General features: G+C 39.0%; 1 non-coding gene across 1 annotated transcript; it reads right to left on the minus strand.

Moving 5' to 3' along the window:
• Nucleotides 1–893: 893 nt before the first annotated feature.
• On the minus strand, nucleotides 894–1,001 carry LOC123609995. The gene has a single exon (XR_006718035.1). It is a non-coding gene; the product is annotated as a U6 spliceosomal RNA (small nuclear RNA).
• Nucleotides 1,002–19,080: the final 18,079 nt, after the last annotated feature.

Below are 19,080 nucleotides of genomic sequence, written 5' to 3' on the forward strand. Positions count from 1 at the left end.
TAAATGCATATATACATACATACATAACTAAATAAATAAACAAATGGGTTACCATTTACTGTTCTATAATATTTGAAAAAAAGCAGATTGGGTGGCTTTTCTTAATAAAGCAGTGATCTGGGCATAGTGCTTGGCATTTTCATAAGTCAAATATAAAAGGGAACTGAGGAGTAGCTGCTTTTTTCATCATGAATCCAACTCTTCACTCAAGGTATGCATATGCATATATTCCCCATTCATTTGGGCCACCTCCCTCCTCTCTGGAGGCCTGTGAGTAAGACCCTTGATACAATTGGTAGCTGAGGACAGAGATGTAGGGGAGGTGGACATATGGAAGAAGAAAGGAAAGGGGACCAAACATGGAAAGAGGGAGAGGCAGGGGAGTCATCCAAGAAGCTCAGCGGTTAGGAAGAATGTCTAACCAGTCAGTAAGATGTTAATAAGTTAGTCAGTTAGTCAGAACATCAGAAAAGAGCACTGTCATCACACTTGAAGTGTCAGGTAGTGTTAATTAGAGCGGGGATGATCAAACAGTGTCATATTCCCAAAAACTTCTGGTAGGCAGAATGAAGAGAATCTACTAATTTTGTCAATTAGAAGATTACTAATGGCATATAATAAAGGAAGTAGTTTCATTCTTATGAATGGGTAGAAATCTACAAGGGACAGAGGAAGTGAGGAAGTCCTTTCTTTTTAAAAATCTTTCATCTAATGGAGTGATACCTACATGAGGTTTTATTGAAGGCTATTTTTTTTATTATACAATAAAAAAGTATTTATTGGCCAACTGAAAAGTAGTTCAAGTAGGAGATGCAGCAAATAGAGCAAAGAAAGAGACAACTGATAGAGCCCGGTTCTAGCCAGCTGAGACCAAGGGACAACAACATTTTTGGAAAAATATGGAGTGTTTAACAAATCTGTGTGTCATCCTTGCACAGGGGCCATGCTATTCTTCTTTGTATTGTCCCAATTTTAGTATATGTGGTGCTTATTTTAATCGCACTTAGGTATGTGATTTTAAAGACTTGCTAGTCTTGACGTGAATGCTCCATAAGTTCCTGGAGCTCAAAAGTTTAAAATTAATTTCATCAATTGATTCTACCCATCCCCAAACATATTTCTGTTCCTATATTCTCTCTCCTAATTACATAGTCTCCCAAATTAAAGTCTGGAAATTATTTTGTATTTCTTTTGTTACCCCCCATCTATTGTTCTCACCTTTCTTACCACCTCCTATCCAATCACACACAAAGTCCTATTGATTCTTCTCTTAAGTTTGTCTGGAGTCTATCTTGTATTTTATTTTATTTATTTAAAAAAAATTTTTTAACATTTATTCATTTTTCAGAGACAGAGAGAGACAGAGCAGAGCAGAGGAGGGACAGAGAGAGAGAGACACACAGATTCCGAAGCAGGCTCCAGGCTGTGAGCTGTCAGCACAGAACCTGCTGTGAGGTTTGAACCCATGAACCGTGAGATCATGACCTAAGCTGAAGTCAGATGCTTAACTGACTGAGCTATCTAGGAAGAAGCCCTTTCTTTCTTTCTTTCTTTCTTTCTTTCTTTCTTTCTTTCTTTCTTCCTTTCGTCTATCTTGTATTTTAATCACAGTTCTCTATTTTGTGGAATCCACTGAACTGGAGGCTTTTTGAGGATGAGACTTGTTCTTTATGTTTTTCCTCATTTCAGCTCCTAAAAGTATATATGAAACATATTATAAATATGTGGTAAGTTTTGTAGAGATGAGCTAAGTGTTCTCCCAGTTTCCCATCTTGCACCCTTGTTTTTTCCACTCCAGTCACACCATACAACCTACTCTTCCTCCAATACCCTGTATTATTACTTATCCTTGTTTTACTTCTGTCTGGGATGCTCTTCACAATGTATTGTCCACCTGGAAAGTGGACCATATTTCTGAAAAGTTAGTGGAGGAATTAATGCCTCTGTGAAATTGCCCTTTATTACTCTACTTTTGTGCAGACCTTGCTGCAGAATATCAAATACATTTCTTTCTCTATCTGGCACATAACAAAATCTTTCTCAGCTTCACTTGTTTGACACAGCCATAGAACGTGGGCGGGAAAATTGTGTACACGTTTAAGCTTAGCCCATAATTGCTTTCCTGTTGTCATTCTCCATGCTGTTTTTCACTTTCAGGTGGTTGGTTTAAAGATCCCCTCAAGTGGATCTTGGGAGCTATTATAAGAAGGGAGCCCAGGCCCCCAAGTCATTGGTTGGTGAACTGTCCAACCAGCAACTCCTGCATAGCACAACTGTGAGAATGAAAAATAAACTTTTATTGTGTTAAACCACAGAGATTTGGGAATTTATCCATTATAGCCACTGTAGAGGCACCATTTGCCACCCCGAAATATGTCTCTTTGGTATAAGGATTATTTTAGGCTGATTAATTTTTAAGAAACTGCAAACATAGGAGCTCTAAAAGCCAAACAGAAGTTACCTTTTTTAAAGAGACGTGTACATGTATAAGGAAAATCTTTATTTGTAAGGTTGTCTCCCTTGCTGTACCAGGAAGAGAAGGATGACTCAATCTTTAGAAACTGTTATCAGTGGAGAAGGCAATGACCTAGGTCTGAATAACCTTTCCCTTGCTTCAGTGCATGTCCAGATAATCTCTCATAACTGACTGTCCACCCCCAATATCTCGTTTTGTCTTTATCTGAAGATGGTTTTAAGGTGATGGCTTTGGCAATTTCAGAGAGTTACTCAGTTTTTCTGGGTCTCTCCCATGTATACACATTACTAAACATTTGTTTGGTTTTCTTCTGTTAATGTAATATCAGTATAATTCGTAGACTAGCCAAGAAAGCTAGAAAGGAAGACAAAAAATCTTCTGCCCCTGCAGTTTTGGCAACCTGGGTGGGATTTTTCACTGGCTGGACACTGCTGGCTCTGGGGCTGCTGCAGATCTTGGGGCCTTTGACAAAAAGCTGGCAGAAGGTAAGATTAATACCATATCAGTCTCCAGGATCTCTGCTTGCAGGATTCAGGGGAAGTGAGAATATATTTTTCTTTTCTAACTTAAGATAAGCTGGAGAAAATATTTGCAGAATTCATTCCTTGGGTATAGCAACACTGGTAAAGATTTGGTGATAAGTATTCTTGTTTTCTAGTCTTTCTTTTTCTTCCCAGAGATGGTCACTGTTTTCTATTTTCTGACCAGTGAGAATGTTCTCCCTGGTCTTTACCAGTTGGAGGATGCCTATTTGTCTGACAGGGAGCTGAATAGGCTATGGATCCAAACTTAGGAAGTAAAAAAAAGTGGGGGAAAGGGGGAACGTGATTCCCTTTGTTTGGAAAAGTCCTTTAAACCTTGGCCCCTTATAATTAGTGCTTGTGCTTTCAAGGCTGACTCTGGAAGTGACCTGTCTGGATCTTGTGAGGCCTGCACCTCTTGCATTCTCCTTGAGGATGCTTCTTGCATCCATGATTAACCCATAAAAAGGCTTATTGGTTTGAGTCCCTATTAAGATTAGTAGATCCTCGTCATCAATGGCCAGATGATGGAACATTTGGAGAAACTTCTTTATTGAAAAAACCTCTTTAGAGTGCTCTCATCCTAAATAAATATCTTATTGGTACTTATGGAAAGGCCAAATAAAAAAGATATAATTATAATGGCTAACCTTAGGGACTCTCTTAACAAGATGAAAGAACAGAAATTAGACAATTTTCGAACAAAAATTAACATTCATATCCAATGTAAATTGCCCTTCTCAAAATTTGGCTCTGATGCAGACAGACCAGGTCCAAGGACCCAGAGGGGTCCCGCAGGACCATCCAAAAGGGTCCTTGGCTATGCCCAGGAGAGAAATTAAACATAAGCCAGTAGGAAGTGAGAGCAGAGTTTATTGCAGAGATAGAGCAGATACAGATAGAGCATCTGGATGATTCAGAAAGGAGAAGAAGAATGAGTCTCATCTTTGCTTGGGATCCAGGTTTTTACTGAGGACAACAGTCTGATGTACACGTCCTGTCAGGCATCCAGGAACCGGTCAAATAAGGACAAATGCTCAGGTGTCCTCCACAAGTTGCTTATGCCCTGGAGCTAGAGGTCTTGGTGAGTCAGTGGTCTTGGAAAATAAACATTTGGACCTGGCCTGGTCACTCCTTAGATGTTATCTATTGTGCTGGAAGACTCCAAAGAAATCATTAACTGACCTTTACAAAGAGGACATATATTAAAGCATGTGTAAGGTTGAGATGCAAGTCCTAGCAAGAATAAAAGCAGGAAAAGAGCAAAGAAAACACACACACACACACACACACCCCTATTTTTTCATGGGTTCCCTTTGGTTTCCTTGTCTTATTTCCATCTGTCTATTTTAACTTTTCTTCCCCTAAAAGATTTACGGAGAGGACTCCAACCTTATCTCCAGTTCCAGGGATACAGGTTATTCATGTAAGTACTAAGACCAGGAAGTGAATTTAGCAGAAGCTCCTGAGACTGCTGACTGAGTTTGCTTTGCTGTCTCTTCCAATCCCTCCTACTTTCTGGGGCTCTGTAACCAGCCTCTGCCTGCTTCAGGCCTTCCAATGCAATGTGCTTTGTGGGAATATGCTGGACCCCCATCACAAAGAATTAATGTCTCCCAATATCAACAGGTCTAAATCATAAAGACTTTCAGGTAGAAATCTCCTTGATACAAAAATAAATAAATTTAGTTGGGAAGATGGGCCAGTTCCTTGATATTCTGGCTGTAATCCGGTTGTTTGGGGAATGGGCAATGACTATTTTGTCTTGCAGGTCTCTACAAAAACAAGAAATGTGCCTCACTGATCTTTACCAATTCCAAACCTCCCTCCATCATCTTAAAATGCTTGTAGATATTGTAAAATATCAGATTGGAAACAGAATTGTCTTCCACTTAAGGAAGGGGAAAATTGAAATAGACCTGACTCATGGCTAAAATTTTAAGGCCATAACTGTGGAGGGTCTCTATGTCGGTCTGAATGGTTATATGTCTCTCTCTCTAGTGTATATATAGTGTGTGTATATATTAGATATATACATACATACACATACATATATATGTGTGTGTGGGATATATATATATATATATATATATGATGTGTTATATTTTTCTACCTCCAGATTGTGTTGTCAAAGTGATTTGTAAAGAGCTCTATTTAATTGGCTTAGAATTAAGTACTTATCAATTAAGTATTCCTAAAGTTCACAGTAATATAACAAACTGATCCAAATGCTTTTCAGATTTATGTGATCTGGAAATATATTTGGTATTAGAGTTAGTTTACGTTGATTGGTTTAATTAAATTAGACATGTCTTTAGAGTTATCATAGTTAAATATAATGCAGACATACAACTTTTATTCTACCTGGGTTTACGAGTGAAATAAGTTTATATTATATCTCTGTTACAAAATTTGTCAGGAAGAAACATAGCTTGGGATGATGGCAGACTTTGTCTAATGTCTCATGAAATTTTCATGGGAAGTCTCAATGTAATTTTTGGGAGCAAGTGAGTTAGATACTTTGTGGGATAAGAGTTTAGGGAAACTTGCTAGCAATATTTATATTGTGTAGTATGTGTAGGTAAAAGTTACTTTTGTTAACCTTAAAAATTAAATTTCTTGTTATTTTACTAGGAAAAGATGGGTTTAGTCAAGAATAGCAGAGAATTGATATCTGGAGCAAGCTGTGGCAAAACATAGGCAAGTTTGTCCCCAAAAAGGAAGGAATGATTTTTTAGAGGCAAGTGGAAATTTGGGAAGGTTGTTATCAATACAATTGGAGGAAATTGGGATCTGGAGGTATAATAGCTTTTCATTGGCTGAGTTGTGACCTTCTCTCATTGGCTGGGCTGTTGCTGGGGGGGATGAGGAAAGTCTTTCTTCCTCCTGCTGGGATAGTAAAATATATCTAAAATAGCATCCATGCACAAGGTCTGTCCCTTCTGGTTGGATTTGCAATTGAGGATAAGTGTTGAAACATGACAGCTCCCTCTGCTGAACTTCCAGGCTCAATTTTAGTGAGGTTACACCTAATTAATTTTCACATTTTTTCCTTTTGATTGAGATCTTTTTTTGAAAGCATTGGTGACCAGTAGTCAGGTTCTTTATATTAGTGGTTTTGTGCCTCAGTGCAAGGAAGAACCTTTGCTGGTTGTCATGTCCTATGTCAGAGGGAAAGTGCTTAGCAGTTGGAGAATTCTTCAGGCTACATTTGAGTAACAAGGAAGGTTAGATAGGGAGAACCCTCAGGTACTTCTCATCTAAAGTTTCTTTCTCAAGGTCATAAGTATTGGGGATCATCTTGAAGCATTGAGCTAACAGCACCCAACTGGGTACATCTTTTAAAAAATCAACAAACAACAAAATATACGACTTAAAATAAATTTGCCAAACAGAAGAAGTAACATAACAATTCAAAATTATAGATGGTTCTAAACCAGTACTGTAGGTCTGAAAATAGCCAACTGAGATATTTATGGGCACTTATTCTGTCATAGGGGAGGAAAGTTCTCCCCAAATGGTCAACCTGGAGTCAGGTATGCCTCCTGAAGTCTCCGCTTAAAGCAACCAAGAAAGCATGATAGTGAACAGTGCAAGAGCACACTGGAAGAATTAACTGAGTGCATTTGGGAAGCTATAGTGTAGGTATAAACATGAAACAATAGCTGATGTGCATTGTAAAAGAGCAAAACTTCAAAGATGTTTTAAAACAGTATTGTTATTTCATAAAAACAATTTGGAAAAAATGTGCTATTGATAATACAAACTGTAAGGTTGCAAAATCAGAGGCCATAAATTTGGATGAGAATCCAAAGTCAGGGGCATCTGGGTGGCTCAGTAAGTTAAGCATCAAACTCTTGATTTTGGCTCAGGTCATGATCACTGTCATGAGACTGGGCTCCATACTGAGCATGGAGCTTGCTTAAGATTCTCTCTCTCTCTCTCTCTCTCTCTCTCTCTGCTCCTCCCCTGTGCTCTGTGTGTGTGTGTGTGTGTGTGTGTGTATGTGCATGCATGTGCTCTCTCTCTCTAAAAAAAAAAAAAAAAGAAAAGAATCCAAAGGCAGTTAATAGTTCAGACGAAAGGAGACTTTTGTGAATTCAGAAACTTCTAACCTTTCAGAAAAAGCAAATGAAAAATTAACTTATTTGATAATTAACTTGTTTTGATATCATGAGCAAGCCATTTCCAAAAGTCCATAATTAAAAAAACACAAAAAAAACCAAAAAAGTTTTCTTCAGGTGCCTGGCTGGTTCAGTTGGTATAACATGCAAATCTTCATCTTGTGATTGTGAGTTCAAGCCCCATGTTGGGCACAGAACTTATTTTAAGGAAAAAAAAAAAAAAAAAAAAAAAGAAAGAAAAGAAAAGAAAAGAAAAGAAAAGAAAAGAAAAGAAAAGAAAAGAGGTTCCCCCTTTTGCAAGGGCTTGGGAGATACAAACAAGGGCCTTGTCTTTCCATGAGAGAGACAGCAGAAGCAACAGTGAGAAAAAGGACTGGTATGACTGTCTTGGGAAAACTGTCTCATCAGGTATTGTCTGCTTCAATTCCAGGAAATCTTCACTTTCAGGTCACCAGTGGTGTGCAGTTTCCTTCAGGGTTTGGTGCTTTCTTTACATGTGTCACGTGAATCCAGAATCTATCCTTTGGAGTTTGGTAGCACAAAGTTTGGTTAATAGCACCTAGTAAGGGCCTTTCCAGTGACATTGAAGAATCGTTCTGGAGATTTTTTTTCAAGAGACAAAATTTCTAGGTTGCAAGTTGTGATGCTTGTCATCATCTCCCAAGGGTACATTGTAAAAAGATTTCTAAAGCATGGTTATTTATTATTTTTAAAAGTTTATTTATTTTTAAGGTTATTTATTTATTTTGAGGGAGAGAGAAAGACAGAGAGCACATACATGAGAGGGGAGGGGCAGAGGGAGAGAGAGGGAGAGAGAGAATCCCAAGTAGGCTCCACATTGTCAGCACAGAGCCCTGAGGTCATGAGATCATGACCCTTAGATCATGACCTAAGCTGAAATCAAGAGTCAGATGCTTAACAAACTGAACCAGCCTGGCACTCCTCAAGGTGGTTATTTTTGATAGAATCAATTAGGTCTTCATGCTATTGAAGTATATACCCTTTTATCAACTATGGATAAAAGGAGGCAGGGGCCATGTATATTGGATGTCCTGTGACTGTCTCAAAGGCTGAGAGTCTGCGTTCCAAATGGGGTAGATTTGACATTTAGAGGACAAACAGCAATGCTTTAGTTCAAGGTTTTTGGAGAGTTTCTGCAATTTTTGCAAATTGAGTCTTAATAATACTGTTGGTGCATTTGACTACCTCTGAGGATAGAGGATGGTATGTACAATGTAAGTGTTGTAAAAGTAGCACAGACTTGTTGACCTGACCAGTAAATAGGTTCCCTGATCACTATGTTGTTTGAGAAGGGTTACCCAGGTAGGGATAATCCTTTCTAATGGAATTTTAGCCACAAAAGACGTATTGGACTGTCTAAAAGGAAAATCCTTAGCCCAGGGAGAAAACATACAAACCATAACTAAAACATATTTATATCCATGAGATTGGGGGAGCTGCATGAAATCCATATGCCAAAACTCAAATGGTCCATTGGGCAATTTAAAATACCCAGAGGTGGTATGGACAGGTTTCCCAGGATTGTACTTTGGACAGGTGAAACAAGCAAGAGTAGGCACTTTTTGTGGCCTTATTAAGTTTTCCAACCAACATTGATTCATGAGTATTATAATTTTGTCAGCAGACCAATGGTTTAATGCATGTATGGTTGTAAGTATTGGGAATTTAAGGATTTCTGGAAGGGCCAGATCATTATTTGGATTGTTCTTTATTTTTAGTGAACTGACAATTATTAGATTTCCAATATTATTTCTCCTTACTGGGGCCAATTGTTGGGCATCTGCGGTCAATTTGTCCAAATTGTCATTTAGGAGAACATCCTCTTGTACCATGACAAAGACCTGGCTATTGATTTCCATGAAAGCAGCATTTTTAGTGGAAATATCAGTGAGTTGGATTACTCTGGGTCTAGGGATTGAGTCTGGAACACCTATGAAACTTGATAATAGCTACAGCCACTGGCAAATGCATGGCATCTAATAAATTTTGGACATGACAGCCATTTTTAATCTTATTCCCATTGGAGATAAGGAAATCTCATTTCCATAACATTCCAAAATCATGAGCTATCCCAAAGCCATCCACACTCTCAGTAGTGCAAGCCTGACTAAGGGCATATAGCCCAGCCTGCTGGGCTGAAGTAGTCAAGGGGAAAGGTGTGGCCTCAGTGACTTCAAAGGGAGTTGTAATAGCATACTCAGCATGATGTTTACCACTTTTAACTTTTAAATAAGAATTGTCACTAAACCATGAAAAATCTGCATTGGTTAGAAAATTTTCTATAAATTATCATGGGGAGTCAGAAGGTAATCTGTCAGTGTTAAGCAGTTATGAGGGGTTTCATCCAGGTCCAAATGCACCCCTATTCTGGGATCAGATGTTCTAAGTATCTAATCTGAGTTTGAACAAACTGGGATTTTTTGTTTTTGAGACTTTATTTCCCTTTAAGGCCAAAAGTTTTAACAGGTGGATGTTGCCTCCTGTGAATAGGTTTGAGAAGAACAGAGAAGCAAATCACCTATGTATTACAACAAGGTAGATGCTGCAGAAAGCTTTATATTCTCCAAATCAGCTTCTATGTTTTGTGAAAAATAAGGACTCTCTGGAACCTGGGGACATTACTGTCCAGGAGGTGTATTACTGTCATCCCAAGTGAAAACAAAATGATGCCGGCTGTCTTTATCAACTGGAATACTAAAAATGTATGGCAGAGATCAATTACAGTGAAAAATTTTGCTTTCAGTGGGGATGGATGTCAGTAGCACTTGGGGGGTTAGGAACAAGAGAATGCCAAAGGATAACAGTATTGTTCATTGCTCAGAGGTTGTGGGCAAACTTCCAGCCTCAGACACTGGATTTTCTCACAGGTAAAATAAGAGTATTACAGGGACTAATGAAGGGGATAATGAGGCCCTGAGCCTTGTAATCTTCTGTTATAGGCTTGATGCCCTGAAGGGCTTCTTTACCATAGGGCCTTGATTAATTATGGGGAGAGGTTTTGAGGGATCTATTTGAATCTTGATGGGAGTCGCACTGTGGATTCTACTGATATCAGTTGAAGATTTTGCCTATAAAGAGAGTGGTAGCTGATCCAATAGGAACAAATGCTCAATGTCCCCAGACTCAGCTATAGTGCCATCAGGGACGGAGCATAGAAAAGAAGCTGAGAGTCATTTCATCCTCCTGGTTGGTTATTTTGATTACTACTGTCAGGTTCTAGAATTATTTCTCCCTTCAGATTCTAGAATTATTCTCCCTTTTGGGAGAAATTCTGGCATGATAGTTTTCTATGGAATCTCAGCTCAATAAATTAATCGGAATGGAAGAATTAAGAGGGAAAACGATGAGTATCTCTCAAAAAACTGAAACAAAAGGGAAGAGGTTCAGAGACAGGAACCTGTTGAGGTTTGTTAGAGACCCCCTGAACTGTTTTAGTGCCCTGAGGCAGGAGCTACTTTATAGCAGTGGAGTTGTGTACTGAGAGCATAGCTCTGGTTTCACTACATAGATTCATTCCCAATCTGGAGAATGGTTTCTCAAGCTGATTAAGGGAAAAGACTGGGAAGAACCTATGTAGTTCCTCAGAACCCTCTTCCTGGAATTGGGAGGACATTGGAAAGGCTGGCTAGAGGGCTGAAGACACCAGAGTGCTTAAATTTGTAACAATATTTTTCTAGTGCCCTGACCCTTTGCAATAGTAGCAAAAACTAGAAGGTTTTTTGTTTTGTTTATGGACCTTCATTTGCCAGAATTGAAAATTGAGAATTTTAGTGGTCTTTCTTTTAGGCAACTCATTTAGGATGTGAGCAAGCTAGTTTGCCTTATTAACTAAATTTGGAGCAGGCAATTTCCCATTCCATCCTGGTCCTTTTAACTAAAAGAGAAAGATCTCAGTTAAGATCATTAATAAATATAGAGTTAAATGCTACCTGGGTGGATCCAACATTTAAAGGAGAATCAGTGGGTCACCTGGGTGGTTCAGTTGGTTGAGCATCCAACTTTTGTTCAGGTCATGATCTCTTGGTTGAAGCCTCACCTCAAGCTCGCTACTGTCAGCACAGAGCCCACTTCAGGTCCTCCATCCCCCTCTCTCTTTGCCCCTCCCCTGTTCATGCTCTCTATCAAAAATTAACAAATGTTTTTAAAAAATTAAAAAAATAAAGGAGGATCATAATATTTTTTAAAGTTTATTTATTTATTGGGGCGCCTGGGTGGCTCAATTGATTGGTCCAACTTTGGCTCAGGTCATGATCTTGCAGTTTATGAGTTCAAACTCCACGTCGGGCTCTGTGCGGACAGCTGGGAGCCTGGAGCCTGCTTCGGATTCTGTGTCTCCCTCTCTCTGCCCCTCCCCTGCTCACTCTCTGTCTCTTTCTCTCTCAAAAAGAAATAAACATTATTATTTTTTTTTAAGGCAGTTTCAATAGGCTCAGGAGAGGAGTGAATGGGGAGAGATTCAAAGGAAAAAGTAAGTTCAGCAGACAGAATAGAGCAAAATGGCATTGGAGGTGGGGCCTGAGCACAAGATGGCCACCATGTGTCTACAGACAAAAAAGATAGAAAAGGGGGAAAAAGATGCCTCAGAAGCCATTTTCCTCTTTCAATTGTTTGCCTCAGTCAATTTAGAAATAGTATTTTGCAAAAAGGCAAACTTAGAATCTTGAAAATATCTGGAAGTCTTGAGGTACCACTTAAAATAGGAATCCTGTTAGGTTTTTTTTTTTCTTTTCCTTTTCTATTCTTTTTTTTTTTTTTAAGTTTTTTTTTTTTAATGTTTATTTATTTTTGACAGAGAGAGAGAGAGACAGAGCATGAGCGGGGGAGGAGCAGAGAGCAAGGGAGACACAGAATTCGAAGCAGGCTCCAGGCTCTGAGCTGTCAGCACAGAGCCTGATGCGGGGCTCAAATGCATGAACTGTGAGATCATGACCTGAGCAGAAGTTGGATGCTTAATCGACTGCGCCACCCAGGCACCCCCCTTTTCTATTCTTTTAAGGAACCATGGCTTTCTAACTTAATTTTGAGCAAAAGAAGTGTGGGGAGATCAAAAATTCGTCATAATAGCCATTGAAGTTTCAAATTACTTTTGGTTAAGTAAGTCCACTTAGTTATAAGTGTGCATACAGGGAGAACATAGTTTTTAAACATAAAACTGGTCAGAGTCAGAGTAAGGGTGTATGGGAGTCGAGGTTGGGGGGGGGGGAGAACAATCAAGGCATTATGATGACTGGGATCCCATTTTTTAGAGGTTTTCAGAAACAACCTGATTCCAAAAGGAATCAGACCAAGACCAGCACGGTAAGGGGCAGTCCAATCCCATTCCAAAGAGGAATTGGACTGAAGGCCAGCTCACTTCCACCTGGAGTAGTCCAATCCTAAAAAGGACTCAGACCAAAAGCTAGCACAGTTCCACAGTTCCATCAGGAATATTGTGAGTCCAAAAAAGAGTTGTACTGAAAGCCAAATGAGTAATCTCAGAGATAAAAACAAAACCAAGGCCTTAAAACAGATACCAAGCAAAGCCTGGAGAGCTCAAACACAAAGCATGGAGCTCAAAATCTGGAAAAAAATTTACCTCAAACCCCATCATCGGTGAGAAAGCAGTTAGCCCAGCTGGCCCTATGGGTACCGTAACCTGTTTGCTCACCAGCCTCAGAGCTGTTGGGGGTCTTTTCTGGATCCCCATATGGGCCACTAAGTAATAGCTAATGTTAAAAACCAAACTGCCAGTTATTTCACTAGCAAAAGATGGGTTTATTCAGGAATAGCAGAGAATTGCAATCCAGACAAGTAAGCTGTGGTAAAACCATATGCAAGTCTGCTAAAACAAACAAACAAACAAACAACAACAACAACAACAACAACAACAACAAAACGAATGGATGATTTCACATAGAGGAAAGCAGGAAGTTGGGAAGGAGGTTATCGACTTAATGTTCATTGGAGTAAACTGGGAACTGAAGGTATGGTGGCTTTTCATTAGCTGAATTGTGACCATCTTTCAGTGGCTGGGCTCTTGCTGGGATGCTGAAAGCCTTTCTTCCTCCTTCTGGGATAGTAAAATAGTATCTAAAATAGCATCCATGTATGGGGCACCTGCATGGCTCGGTGGGTTAAGTGTCCAACTTGATTTTTGGCTCAGGTCATGATCTCATGGTTTGTGAGGTTGAGCCCCAGGTGGGGCACTGACAGCACAGGGCCTTCTTAGGATCAATCTCTCTGCCCCTTGCCCTGCTCATACTCTCTCTCAAAATAAATAAATAACTTAAAAAAAGAAAAGTAGGATCCATGTACAAGGTCCCTCTCTCCCAGCTGGATCTGTAATTGAAGATGAGTGGTAAGTCATGGTAGCTCCCACTGCCAAACCTCCTGACTCAATTTTAGGGAGGTTTCTCTTCATTAATTTTCACACTTCCAAATCTTTTTGATAACTTGAAACTTTAGAATTTTGCTGAGTTAAGTTAAATAATAGAAATTCATTGAATATCTAGATCACTTCCAAATAAAATAAAATAGTGAAACACTAATTACTAAACAAACGTTTATCTACTTTTGGCCTAATTAAAGAGAAACTAAAGTTAAACATGCTTTGTGCTTTGTTGAAAGATTATACTATGAAGTAGCACATGCTTCTAGAAATTATAAAATGTATTCATAAATTTGCTAATGTAGAGAATAATGGTATAACAGCTTATAGTTGCTTACTTCTTAGTTTTTACTAGAGATTAAGATTTCTAAGAGTTAAAAATGTTAATTAATATATGTAACCAGGGGTATCTGGGTGGCTTGGTTGGCCATCTGACTTTGGCTCAGGTCATGATCTCACAGTTAGTGAGTGTGAACACTGCATCAGGTTCTGTGCTGACAACTTAGAGCCTGGAGCCTGCTTCTGATTCTGTGTCTCCCTCTCTCTCCTCCCCTCCCCTGGTCGCATTCTGTCTGTCTCTCTCTCTCAAATATAAATAAACATTAAAAAAAGTTAAAAAAATATATATGTAACTAAAATTACCAGACATAATAAGGGAAACATCTTCATATACAAGGAAATTAGGATATGTGTTTTTAGTAAAAGAATGTATGAGAAATAAAAATGCGTTTTTGTTGAAGGGGAAAAAAGTAAATTTGTCTAATGGTAAAACTGGTTATTTCAAAATGGGAAAGAAGAACAAAAGAACAAAATCTGAAAGTTGTAGAAGGTTTGTGGAAAGTAATCCTTAGAAATAAATTTTATGCATGCTCAGGAGTGGCTAAGACTGGAATGAATTTAAGTGAGTAAAAGAACCTTAATATCAAGAGTGAACTGGCACAAAATTAGAATTTGGTTTTCTTTCTAACAATGGCAATGTCTTGTACTATTGGTCTGCTTTTGGTAAGAGATTGTAAAAGGTTGTTTTTTTGTTTATTTGTTTTAACTTTTAAAGTAATCTGCCTAAAAAGCAAAGATTTTGTGTTTTATCAAAATAATCCCCTAAACTTCATATTATCTTTATCATCAGGGATTTAATTATGTAAGTAAACCTAATTCTCTTGATACTAAAAGAGCTAAGCTTTGCTCAGAATAATGTAACCTTGTATATTACAAAGACCTGTGAAGTCTTTGTCACTTTGGTTAAGTAGGTATTGTTTCACAGTGGCCTGTGATCCTATTATTCAAGTGTCCAGAATTTTGATATTTTTGACAAGCTTCCCCAAATACTAAACTTTCTTAGATTATAATTGTATAGATATATATTTATAAGTGTTCTAGAAATTGTATAAAATTCCTAAAAATCTGCTATGTCCTGGTGTAATGTTACCACTTGTAACTCTAGTTATCTTGAAGTGTTGTTTGTCACAGAAATAACCCAATTTCCTTGTCAACTGCATGGTAACGAACTCTCATTAGATCTCTAACCATGGCCATTTTTAAGTCTTTATCCTTTACAGAGAGTAAGTATTTCACTCGGATGCTTTTCCAAAAATGTTTGCAAAGTACTTCATCTTCAAGGAAACTCATGGAAAGTACTCTAGAATACAGGTTTCTGACAACCTTAAGATTATAAAACTGAACTGGGTAAGAATTTCCAGAGCCAATGGGCAAACTGGATCTAGGCAGGACAAAAATTAGCATGGGCCTGAATGAACTGATGAAGATGATTGTAATTTTCGTGACTTTTTGTTGATTTTTTAAAAATGTTTTGTTTTTCCCAATTTAAGGAAAAATTTTCCCTTAAGCTAAGCATAACTTACAGGAGAAGTTTGGTAAAATACACCTTGGTGAATAATCAAAACAGTTATCTTTTTCTTCCTGCCTTAACCCTCCCTCCAGAATTTGGAAACTCTCAGTGAGCACCTTGGTATTTTCATGGTTATCTTTTTATTTGCATAAGTGCAGTAAGCATCTGTTCTCCCTGTAAGAGGACGCAATTGGAAGCATCGTTTATATTACCAAGGCTTTATGGAATGTTGTATGTGAGAGAGACACGCATAGACTCTTTAAGGAATGAGACAGACAGCTTTAAGGAGCCAATAAAGCCCCTTGGAAAAACAGCCTAGTACTTTGCTTACAGGGTTTCTAGCTCACTTACCAGATGAGAAAAAAGTCACTTCCTGGCAGGTGTAGAAAACTTGAGGATATTTTGGGGACCCTGAAAAGATTGGAACTCACCCAGTCTATATATATTGCATGTGAGTCTAATAGCCAATCTTTGGCTTGGCTTCCTGGCCTCCAGAGGCTTTAAAAGTTCAATCTGACTCGCGGTCCGTGAGTTCGAGCCCCGCGTCGGGCTCTGGGCTGATGGCTCGGAGCCTGGAGCCTGTTTCTGATTCTGTGTCTCCCTCTCTCTCTGCCCCTCCCCCGTTCATGCTCTGTCTCTCTCTGTCCCAAAAATAAATAAACGTTGAAAAAAAAAAATTAAAAGTTCAATCTGAGACTCCTTATGAAAATTTCCAGCAAAGCCGATTTAAAAAGGGTCTATATAGGGGGTGCCTGGGTGGCTCAGTCGGTTGAGTGTTCAACTCTTAATTTCGGCTCAGGTCATGACACAAGCTCTGTGTCAGACTATGTTCTCAGTGTGGAGCCTGCTTATGACACAGTCTCTCTCTCTCTCTCTCAATCCCCCTCTGCCCCTTTCCCCTGCTCTCTTTCTAAAATAAAAAAAAAATTAATTTTAAAAATTAAAAAAAAGGTCTATAGAGACAATTGCTATTCCTCCTGCACTTATATAATCAGGCCAAGTTTATTGAAACTTAAATGTATCTGGCAAGCAAATTAGTCTTATTTGCTTATCTTTGTTGGAAATGAGAGTGTTTTTAGAGAGAAACTATTTTAGTAACATATCTTTGTAGATATTAGATTCTAGTTCTGATTAATTATCTTCCAGGATTTGTTATTTGTCTATAAACCAAAATGGCTCTTGAATTCTGGTTTCCTCAAATACCTATGCTTCTTCAAACTGATGTTTCCAATTTTTTCTCAACCTTTTGATTAGGAATCATTGAGAACTAAACCTGTTCCTGCAGCTCTACAAACTGAAGCTAGATGACTTGGTATGAACTTCAGAGAAATCTTCACAAGAGCTCGATTTAGACAGTCTTAGTGCTTGTTGCTGTGTGGGCCACTGAGAGCTTACCGCCCAATGACATCATCAGAAACATTCAAACTGCAAATGATGCTTTGACTCCTACATGTGTCAATGGCATGTCCCCTTCCTGACTTCGTTCTTAAGCTTGGCCAAGAAAGAATTCAGAGCCAAACTCTTAGTCAAGCAAGGGTTTAATGGCAGTTTAAGTGAAAGTAACTTCTCCAGATGGGAGAGCCAGGCAGGCACAGTGGTGGCGGCTGCAAGACGGGAGGGGGAGGGTCAATGTTGTCTTTTCTTTTTAGGTTTGTATGGGTCATAGCCAGGGCCTATCCCTGACTAAAGTTTCAGCCAATCATCTAAGAGCCTCCTCCTACTGCTTGGGAGGGGAAGTTTTAGGCCCTATACAGGGCCTACACCCTAACAGGGTCCCTGTTGGAACTGTCACAGCAGCCATTTACTGTGGGGGGAGGGGAGTGGGGGATTGGTGAGTTAAAAGCACAATGTAAATGTATTATAATGAAGCTATAGGTTACAGTAAGGCAGCGATTACAGGGAAAAATGCCTGTATATCCTCTGGGGGCTGTCCAGGATGTTTGGAACTTGGCCTTCACCCTTGTATAGTTTGGACAACATTTGTTCCCTGCTTGTATCTAGCTAACTGCCTACTCTATCACATCTGGCAATCTTCTCATCTCTTGACTTCCCTCAAGACTCAGACTGGGTTTGTAGTCTGCTCCAATCATTAATTTTTGGTTTTCTTTCACTTCCGTGGAAATACATTAACTACCCAATTTCTCATACAATACAGGCCTAACTTTGGGTGCTCTTGCAAGGGAACACCTGCAAGACCAGCCTCCTGAAATGAAATGATGTAGGAAACAGAGGCAGAAGAAATAAGAATTCAGTTTCCTTATTGCCAACAGCCCATTGACAAGTTCTTGAAACACGCAGAGTGACCTTCCTCTGAGAGCTCCACTGCCTTGAAGTTGACACTTTGCTAAGGGCAAAAGGCAATCTTAAATCTTAGCTCAATGCACCCACCTCCCCCCCCCCCCCCAGGATCCTGTAAGTCTACTTTAACATATAAAAATTCCTTTGGAAACTTCTTTTATCTCTACCCCCCAAATATATGTTAGCAATCATCCTCCAAGCATATGGCCCCCTGATATACATCTAAAGGGCCTCATGACTGAGTTTTTACTCAATAGTAATAAGTGACCTTTTTCCTAACAATAGCTAGTCCCCTCAGGGTCCTGGAAACCTTGTTTCCAAAATTCCTTGGAGGTTTGTTCTATCCCTAAATCCCTCCCAACTTGAAAGAATATAATGGGCCACTCTTCACAACCACAGTGCAGCTCCTTCTTCCCAGAAGTCCTGTCCCAGTGCTTTAATAAAACAGCCTTTTTGTGTCCAAGATGTCTCAAAAATTCCTACTTGGCCGTTGGCTCTGAACCCCAACACTTCAAACCACATCAGAGACACAACGGTTAAACTAAACTGATCTATTCTTAGGAATGAGAGACTGGTTCAGTGACATGTGGTTCAATCTATCAATTTAGCCTCTGGGGAAATTTCAAAGGCAGGACTATAGTGGGGCCGAATTCCTTTGACATAAGGATTATGGGAAGTGTTTTTTTTTTTTTTTTTCTTTTCTCTTTAAGAGTCTGTAAACACTGGAGAAGGTCTGAAAACCAAGTTATCCTTCAGTAGGAGTTACATAAGGGACACGTCTCTTTCTAAGGGTGTGTCACTGGGCTGTATGAGGAAGGGGGTGGGGTAGGCCTCAATCTCTAGAAACTCCCATCAGTGGAGAAGGTGGCAACTTAAATCTGCATAACAACCTTACCCTTGCTTATTGTGCTTTTCCTGGTAACCTCCTATAACTGGCCATTCGCTCCCAACACCTTTTTTTTTTTTGTCTTAAGCTGAAGATGGTACTTAAGGTGATGGCTTTGGCCATTGGGGAGAGTTGTTCAGTTTTTCTGGGTCTCTCCCATGTATACATGTTACTAACCTTTTGTTTGTTTTTCTCTTGTTAATCTGTCTAATATCAACTTAACTATTAAACCAGCCAAAGAACCTAGAAGGCAAGAAGGGAAACTTTTCCACCCTTACACTACTAGTACAATCTTAACTAATACAGCTCTTACTGCATCTTGTACCTCCATTATAACTCATTATATTAGATTATAATACAATGTGGATACGTTTATTTTCCGTCTTGATTGTGTCTATCCTGTAGACATAGTCTCTATTAATGTTTCCCAATATCAGGTACAAAACAGACTCTTTTAAAAATACACAATCAATTTTTATGTGAGAACCATGATTTGCTCTACTGACTTTTTCTCAAATTATTTTTTGGGGGTAGGTTT

This window comes from Leopardus geoffroyi, chromosome B2, assembly GCF_018350155.1.
Source record: "Leopardus geoffroyi isolate Oge1 chromosome B2, O.geoffroyi_Oge1_pat1.0, whole genome shotgun sequence".
In the NCBI taxonomy this organism is placed as follows: domain Eukaryota; kingdom Metazoa; phylum Chordata; class Mammalia; order Carnivora; family Felidae; genus Leopardus; species Leopardus geoffroyi.